The 7,536-nt window shown below is 45.6% G+C and overlaps 1 long non-coding RNA gene across 1 annotated transcript; it reads right to left on the bottom strand.

Moving 5' to 3' along the window:
- Window positions 1-4,425: 4,425 nt before the first annotated feature.
- Window positions 4,426-5,963, bottom strand: LOC139023472 (uncharacterized). The gene is made up of 2 exons (XR_011474591.1): window positions 5,306-5,963; window positions 4,426-5,273 (listed from the first exon to the last, which is right to left on the bottom strand). It is a non-coding gene; the product is annotated as an uncharacterized lncRNA (long non-coding RNA).
- Between the last annotated feature and the right edge of the window lie 1,573 nt (window positions 5,964-7,536).

Genomic DNA, 7,536 nt, shown 5'->3' with positions numbered 1-7,536 from the left:
GCCGCGGTAGAGGGGAGTAGAGCGAAAAAGGAGAGCTAGTAGAATCAAGACGAAGAAAGAGAGAGGTAATGGGTCCGCCGAGAGAGAGAGAGAGAGAGAGGTAGGGGTACGAGAGGAGGAGAGCGAGATATGCGCTTTACGCTGCGGGTTTGAAGTAGAAGAAGAGAGGTAAGGTGTAGGTACATGAAAGAAGAAGAGGAGGTAGGGGGCTGAGAGACATGAAGGACATTTGTGGAGTTTTTGGGGTATAGAGAGAAGAGGAAGAGAAGAGAGGAGCAGGTCAGGAGGAGCTCAGAGAAGAAGAATTAAGAGAGAGAGAAGGAGGAGAGAGAGAGGGTGTTAGGGGTAAGAGAGAGAGAGAGAGAAGAGTAGGAACAGAGGCTTTTTATTTACTGGGTAGAAGAGAGAGGTAGGGCAACAGCTGACAAGTAGAGGGGTAGAGGAGCAGGTGGGGTACGAGCGGCGTCCATGCGGGGCCTAGAGGGGTACCGAGAGAGAGACAGACGCAGAGGATAGGCCGGGCTAGCGAGAGAGGAGAGAGAGGGCGAGACGGCTAGGGTCTAGAGAGTATAGAGAGGTAAGGGCTGGTACGCAGTGATGAAGGCAGTGGAGGAGGGGGTAGGGAGGGGGTAGGGGGTATAAGAGAGAGAGATGACAGAGAGGCTCAGAGTAGGGGAGTTGTGACGCATGAGAGAGAGTAGAAGTATGAAGGTAAAGGAGGGTGTAGAGGGAGAAACGAGAGAGTAGAAGAGAGAAGGAAGAGAGAAGGGAAAGAAGGAGATGTGGGATAGGCACAATCATATTCATAAGAGGAGAGAATAACCCAGAACCAGGGTACGAGAAAGAGGTAGGGGTTGGGGGTAGAAAGGGGTGAGAGGCGACTTAATGTATTACCAGATCGACGTATACACCAAGGAGGCACTGGCTGCTTTGCCTCAAATCCTGACAAACAAACCCAAACCCAAAAACAATAGGGTCAGATAAAGATTTTCTATCATTAGGTTTTGTTATGGATTTTCAAAAAATAACAGGACACGGTTTTTCGATACATCCTTCTATCTTCATTTGCGGGGCACAATGAGCCAACTGCTTAATACAATAAATTGATGGAAAGATGGTATTGGTTTGTGAGCAGGAGACAATAACATACGGTGTACGTGTTTAGATATGTGCATGTCTAGTTGCGTGTCATCCCCTCTGGATTGTATAATCCGATAAAACACATTGTTGATGACTCGTGATGCCTGCATGCTTCGTCCAGCTCCTTAAAGTGTGCGGTTAAAACAGTATGCTAGGGGGTTAGGCTATGGGATCAACCGGGCAAAAAACACATCACCCAACTCGACACCATCCCCTAGATTATCCTATGCACACGACACACACACATCACCCCCACACAATGGCAATGTTTCAGCTGTAGAACAGGGGTCCCTCTCCGCTCTGAGGGCGCGCCATTGAACGGGGGGACATTAAGTATATATCTGCAACCACCAAGGGTCGTTGGCTGACACTGGAGGGTTGCCGAGGAGAGAGACGCGTCTTTTTCTCTGAGAACCGTCGGATGCAGCCTTTCAGCCCCACCCACCCTGTGTCGGTCTTCTTATTTCAGGCTCTAACGGGGGGCAACCCTCGTTGAAAGAGTGTGCTGTGTGTGCTCGCTAGGTGTGTATATGTGTGTGATGTGGTGTGTGTGTGTTCGTGTGGTGTGATAAGTGCTGTGTGGTGGCTGGTGTTGTGTGTGTGTGTAGTGTGGGGGTTGTGTGTGTGTGTGTAGTGTCTGTGTGTTGTGTGTGTGTGTGAGCGCGATCATTGGCTGCGGGAGCGTAACGCATCAGGAACATCGGTGCACAGCATGTGTGATTGAGAAGGGGGTAGGCGCTTAATATGGATATTAATCTGCAGCATTTCTCCTCGGGTTCTCTCTCACACTAAAATTACGTTCAGTCTAAATTACTACCTACTAGAAATCCGAAGTCAAAATGATCTACTGGTTGGGGGGCTGGCTGAATGATCTGGTGGCTTCTGTCACCACCAACGGAGGGCCTACAGCAGCACTAGATCTTCTGCACAGATTTCCTCAGACTGGGCCTGAACATAAATCTCATAACACAATAATGGTGTCCAAAAATCCAGTCACAGGCAACAAATTCCATTAGACACCGTGGTCCGCCCAAGAGCATACAAAAACTATACATACTCGGCTAAACATCAGCCACAAGGTAAACTTCCACAAAGCTGTGAACGATTGAGAGCAAGGCAGAAGGGGGCTTTCTATGCATCAAGAACAATAATTTTCAACAAACAATTAGTCTGGCTAAAATACTGAATCAGTCATAGGCCAATCCCTTAAAATGGTTAGTAGGTCTGGTGCCGCTGCCACCAACCACAGATTTCAACAAAATGGTACCAAACACAGATTGGGAAACCTGCATGCAGAATTCTGGGCATAATACTCTCTGTGTAAAAATAAAAACGTATGAACATCCAATAATTTGCATGCTAGACAGAAGATTAGGGGGCCGTAACACCGGGCCCACTAATTAATCAAAAATTCAAATTCCAAGGGCAGTTATTCCCAAGAAGAGGCCGTTAACCAATTCTCTACAACCAACCTAACACAAACAGACAAAACACGAATGATAATTACCCACCCCACCCCCCACCCACACCCCAAAAAGCGAGCGTCCCACACTTTCAAAATGAACAGAGCACCCGCGCCCCCACCAGTTACAAACTCACTACAGAGAGATGACACCTGGAGAAGTCCCCTTAAGTAAAGCCCTGGTCCCCCTCCCCCGAGGCCTCTGTTACACAGAATTACAGACACACCCACAGAGTCAGGACAACAGCACAATTAGAACCCAACCAAATCAGAAAAAACAAAAAGATATTACTTGACACATTGGAAAGAAGATAACAAAAAAAAGAGCAAACTAGAATGCTAATTTGGCCCTAAACAGGAGTACTACAGTGGGAATCCTGACATACCTGCCTGACTGGATGACCCAAACTTAAGAAAGAAGCTTTGACTATGTACAGGACTCAGTGAGCATAAGCCTTGCTATTGAGAAAGGCCCGTAGGCAGACATGGCTCTCAAGAGAAGACAAGGCTATGTGCACACTGCCCACAAAATGAGGTGGAAACTGAGCTGCACTTCCCTAACCTCCTGCCCAATGTATGACCATATAGAGAGACATATTTCCTCAGATTAAAACAGATCCACAAAGAATTCGAAAACAAATCCAATTTTGTTAACTCCCATATCTACTGGGTGAAATTCCACAAGTGTGTGCCATCACAGCAGCAAGATTTGTGACCTGTTGCCAACAAGAAAAGGGCAACCAGTGAAGAACACACCACTGTAAATACAACCATATTTAGCTTTTTATTTTAACTGTGTGCTTTAACATTTGTACATTGTTACAAACACTGTATATATATATATGACATTTGTAATGTCTTTATTGTTTTGAAACTTCTGTATGTGTAATGTTACTGTTATATTTTATTGTTTATTTGAACTTTTGGTATAATCTCCTATCCTCACTTGCTTTGGCAATGTTAATCACTGTTTCCCATGCCAATAAATAAGCCCCTTGAATTGAATTGAATTGAATTGAGAGAGAGAGAGAGAGAGGAGAAGAGAGAGAGAGAGAGAGAGAGAGAGAGAGAGAGAGAGAGAGATGAAGAACAAACACATGTAATACAACATATTTATGCTTATTTATTTTAAACTTGTGTGCTTTTAACATTTGTTACATTGTTACATACACTGTATCTATATGATATAACATTTGTAAGTTTATTGTGTTGAAACTTCTGTATGTTGTAATGTTTACTGTTAATTGGTATTGGTTTATTGTCACTTTTTGTTAATATCTACCTCACTGCTATTGGCAATGTTACAAACAGAGTATTGTTCCCTCAATGCAATAAAGCCCTTGATTGAATTGAAAATTTGAGAGGAGAGAGAGAAGAGAAGAGAGAGAGAGAGGAGAGAGGAGAGAGAGAGAGAGAGGAAGAGAGGATGAGAGAGACAGAGGAGAGAGAGAAGAGAGGTAATACAGAGACAGAAGAGAGAGAGAGAATCAGAGAGAGAGAGCGAGAGAGAGAGAGAAGAGAGACGAGAGAGGGAGAAGAAGAGAGAGAAGAGAAGAGAGATTATTCCCTGCTGGGACAAAGGACACATACATTCCTAAGTACCCATCATGCTGAAAGAGCAGTCACCAGTCTCTATGATGCTGACTGAAGTGCAGTCTACTTTACAGTTTCGTTTTGGGTTTATGGAACACGTTTATGGGAGTATTGGGATTGATGTGGAGGTTTATAGAGCTATTGGATCAAGGAATTGTTTATTACTGTACAGGTTGTTGTTCTGCTAGGAAACACTACATGTGTTGAAGGACTGAGAATAACCACATCTGTTTGATCTCATTGAACTTTATTATAATAAAATACACATCACACCAAACATCAAACTTACAGCTGAGTTCTTCCAATGTGTGTTCACATTGTGTGTGTGCGTGCGTGTGCGTGTGAGTCAATATGTCTAAGGATAATGGAAAGGGGAGGAAAGCAGATGAATGCACACCCAAGACAGCCTGACTGAAGGTAAGGTTAAAGGCTGAGTTTCAGGCAATAATAACTCACGCACAGACAGCCAGACAGTGTCACACACACATACACACCAAGCCAGACATTCGCTATCACTGCCCAAACACAGATAATGAGGCAGGGTTTGAGAGACCAGATTCCCAGTCACAGAGTTGGCTGTCTATCAGTCTATTAGTCTATCAGTGTATCAGTGTATCAGTCTATCAGTGTATCAGTGTATCAGTCTATCAGTCTATCAGTGTATCAGTGTATCAGTGTATCAGTGTATCAGTCTATCAGTGTATCAGTCTATCAGTCTATCAGTCTATCAGTGTATCAGTCTATCAGTGTATCAGTGTATCAGTGTATCAGTCTGGATTGAGAGGTCTGAATTCAATATATTTTTGCACACACCCCTTCTTCCCTCTATCTCTCTCGTTGTCTTTCTCACACACAAACACAGAAACACGCACGCACACACACACAAATACACACACACACAGGAAGGGAGCAGAACACAACTCCAGCTGAGGATGCGGCAGGCAGCAGCTTTACTAAGGGCCATTTGAGCCGCTCAGCACACCGAGCTAACACAGCACACATACACACACATACACACAGATACACACACACACACACACCGAGCTAACACAGCACACATACACACACACACACCGAGCTAACACAGCACACATACACACACATACACACACACAGACACACACTGAGCTAACACAGCACACATACATACACACACACACACCGGGCTAACACAGCCCACTGTATAATTACACAGGCATAAAAAGAGAGGGATGGAACAGCTAAAGGAGAAGAGACTCCAGATGATTACACATTGACTCGGCTTCCTTCCCCCTCGCCGCACACACAACCTCCAATTAGAGGAGGGGAAGATGAAGATGAGGGAGCAGTCACAGACGAAGACTCTATTTACGTCTTTCTCTCGCTCCCCTGAAGACATCCAGAGCCAGGGAGAGAGGGAATAGAGGGAGAGAGAGAACATGGTGCATCCTGCCGAGATATTAAATCCGATGTCAGTCTGGGACACAGTTGCACTCATTGTTCAGTGAGCTTTTTCACAGAGTCCAACCCAGCGACAGCAATGAATGTTTATTGTGACCTTTGAAGTGGAGGGGCCTTTGGAGGGACCGGGGTAGCAGAGATGGGGGATGGGGGATGGGGGGGGTAGGTGGGTGTGTGGGGTGTGTGTATGTTTGTATGTTCGTGTAGTCAAAGAAGGAAAGACAGCTGGTAGCCACGTGTGTGTTCACATCCACTTCTATCCAGCAGGTATTCACCCATCAACATTATAACCTTCTCTTCAACTCTATTGTGTCTTGGTCAGGGCAGGCCGCGGGGCACAGTCAACGGTCGATGGTTTTTATGTGATTCATACCAAACTCACCGACAGCGTTGAATGTTCACCGAGGTGAGCAGGACCACAGGACTGCAGCCTGACAGCGCTGACAGATGTGCTTACTGAGGGCTGGGCTGAGGGGAGGCGAAGGGACAGGAGAGGAAGGGACAGCAAGGGAGAGGACAGGGGGGAGACAGGAGGGGACAGGACAGGAAGGGACAGCAGGGGACAGGAGGGAACAACAGGAGACAGGACACACATAAATGTAAAAACCACGCAGGGCTCTATTCAATTAGAGCTTCAAGAGCCCACTTCAATACAACCCCATTACCTGGTTTCTGTGACACCGCAATATAAAATAGCATTCATCCGCACCAGAGTGAGTGAGGAACATAGAGAATGAAATGCTTTCTCTTGTTGTTTGTTGGCAAAACAGGCTAGCAACAAGTCAATGATGTTTACAGCACATCTAACACAACCTTATAACCAAACATAAAGCTGAGGGGTAAGAAGGCAGGATCCGAGGTGTCTGGTCACCGACTCTTGAACAGCCCCTTAAATACAGCAGCAGAGGGTTAGTAGTGTTGCATCACAGTGAACAAATGCAGATTTAATGTATATACTGTACACTCATTCGTATACATTCATACAGATACAGGCAGGGTTTGAATCGTCTGCATTGATAACTGTTGTGAAGGTGTCTGATGGTGTGTAGACAGTGTGAGACATACACTGCTGTGTGTGTTGTCTCAGGGGGTTGGGAAGAAGCAAAATGTATTCCCCTTCTCCACCAATGGACAATAACATTCTATTGTTGGACTATTCTATTCTACTGCCTGCACCTCTGGACACCCTGTGTAAATTYAACTCTGGAGTTAGAATGATATTGTTGGAACCATTTTTCCGCCAGTCACAGTGCTTATAGATTTGCTGCATGGTGAACAATACGACGGACTCACACTGTGCTGTCCCTGCAGTGAGACTGAGCTAGACTGTGTGTGTGTTTGGTCTCCCCCTCCCTTCGCGACTGAACGCTTCCATTGTCATTGGCAGGTCATTGCTCGGTGGACAAACGACCCCTGCCAACCTCCTGGCCAGCAAGACGAACCGAGGCTGACGTCATGATGCTACATGCTAATGTGCTCATTCATCAATCTCTTTCAAAGACTTAGAGTTGACGTCATGGTGGGTGCTAGCCTAGCGTGCCCACTGCTCTGGGAAACTAATTTACTGGCAGACTAACGTCATGCTAACATGCTAGTAACTTTACCACAATGGAAGCCTGATGGACTGCATGCTAATAGACTAACAGTCTTGTTACCARACTTCACAACCTGGAGCATACGTCGTGATAGGACGCTACCGCTCCAACAATGCCTTCTGGACTAATATGCTAATACGGTGATCATTCTTCCCATAGTATCTTCATTTTAGAGCAGGCTCCTTGTAGACACCCCATTCACTGACTATTACATATATATAAAAGGGCAGGATCAAGGCCTTATAATTAGACATAATAATCCATATTAGCGCACCCCCTTCTCAATCACACATGCGTGCACGAGCG

The sequence above is a fragment of the Salvelinus sp. IW2-2015 genome, linkage group LG32 (assembly GCF_002910315.2).
Source record: "Salvelinus sp. IW2-2015 linkage group LG32, ASM291031v2, whole genome shotgun sequence".
Taxonomy (NCBI): domain Eukaryota; kingdom Metazoa; phylum Chordata; class Actinopteri; order Salmoniformes; family Salmonidae; genus Salvelinus; species Salvelinus sp. IW2-2015.
The sequence above is the reverse complement of the archived record's forward strand: the minus strand, read 5'-3'. Positions and strand labels throughout refer to the sequence as shown.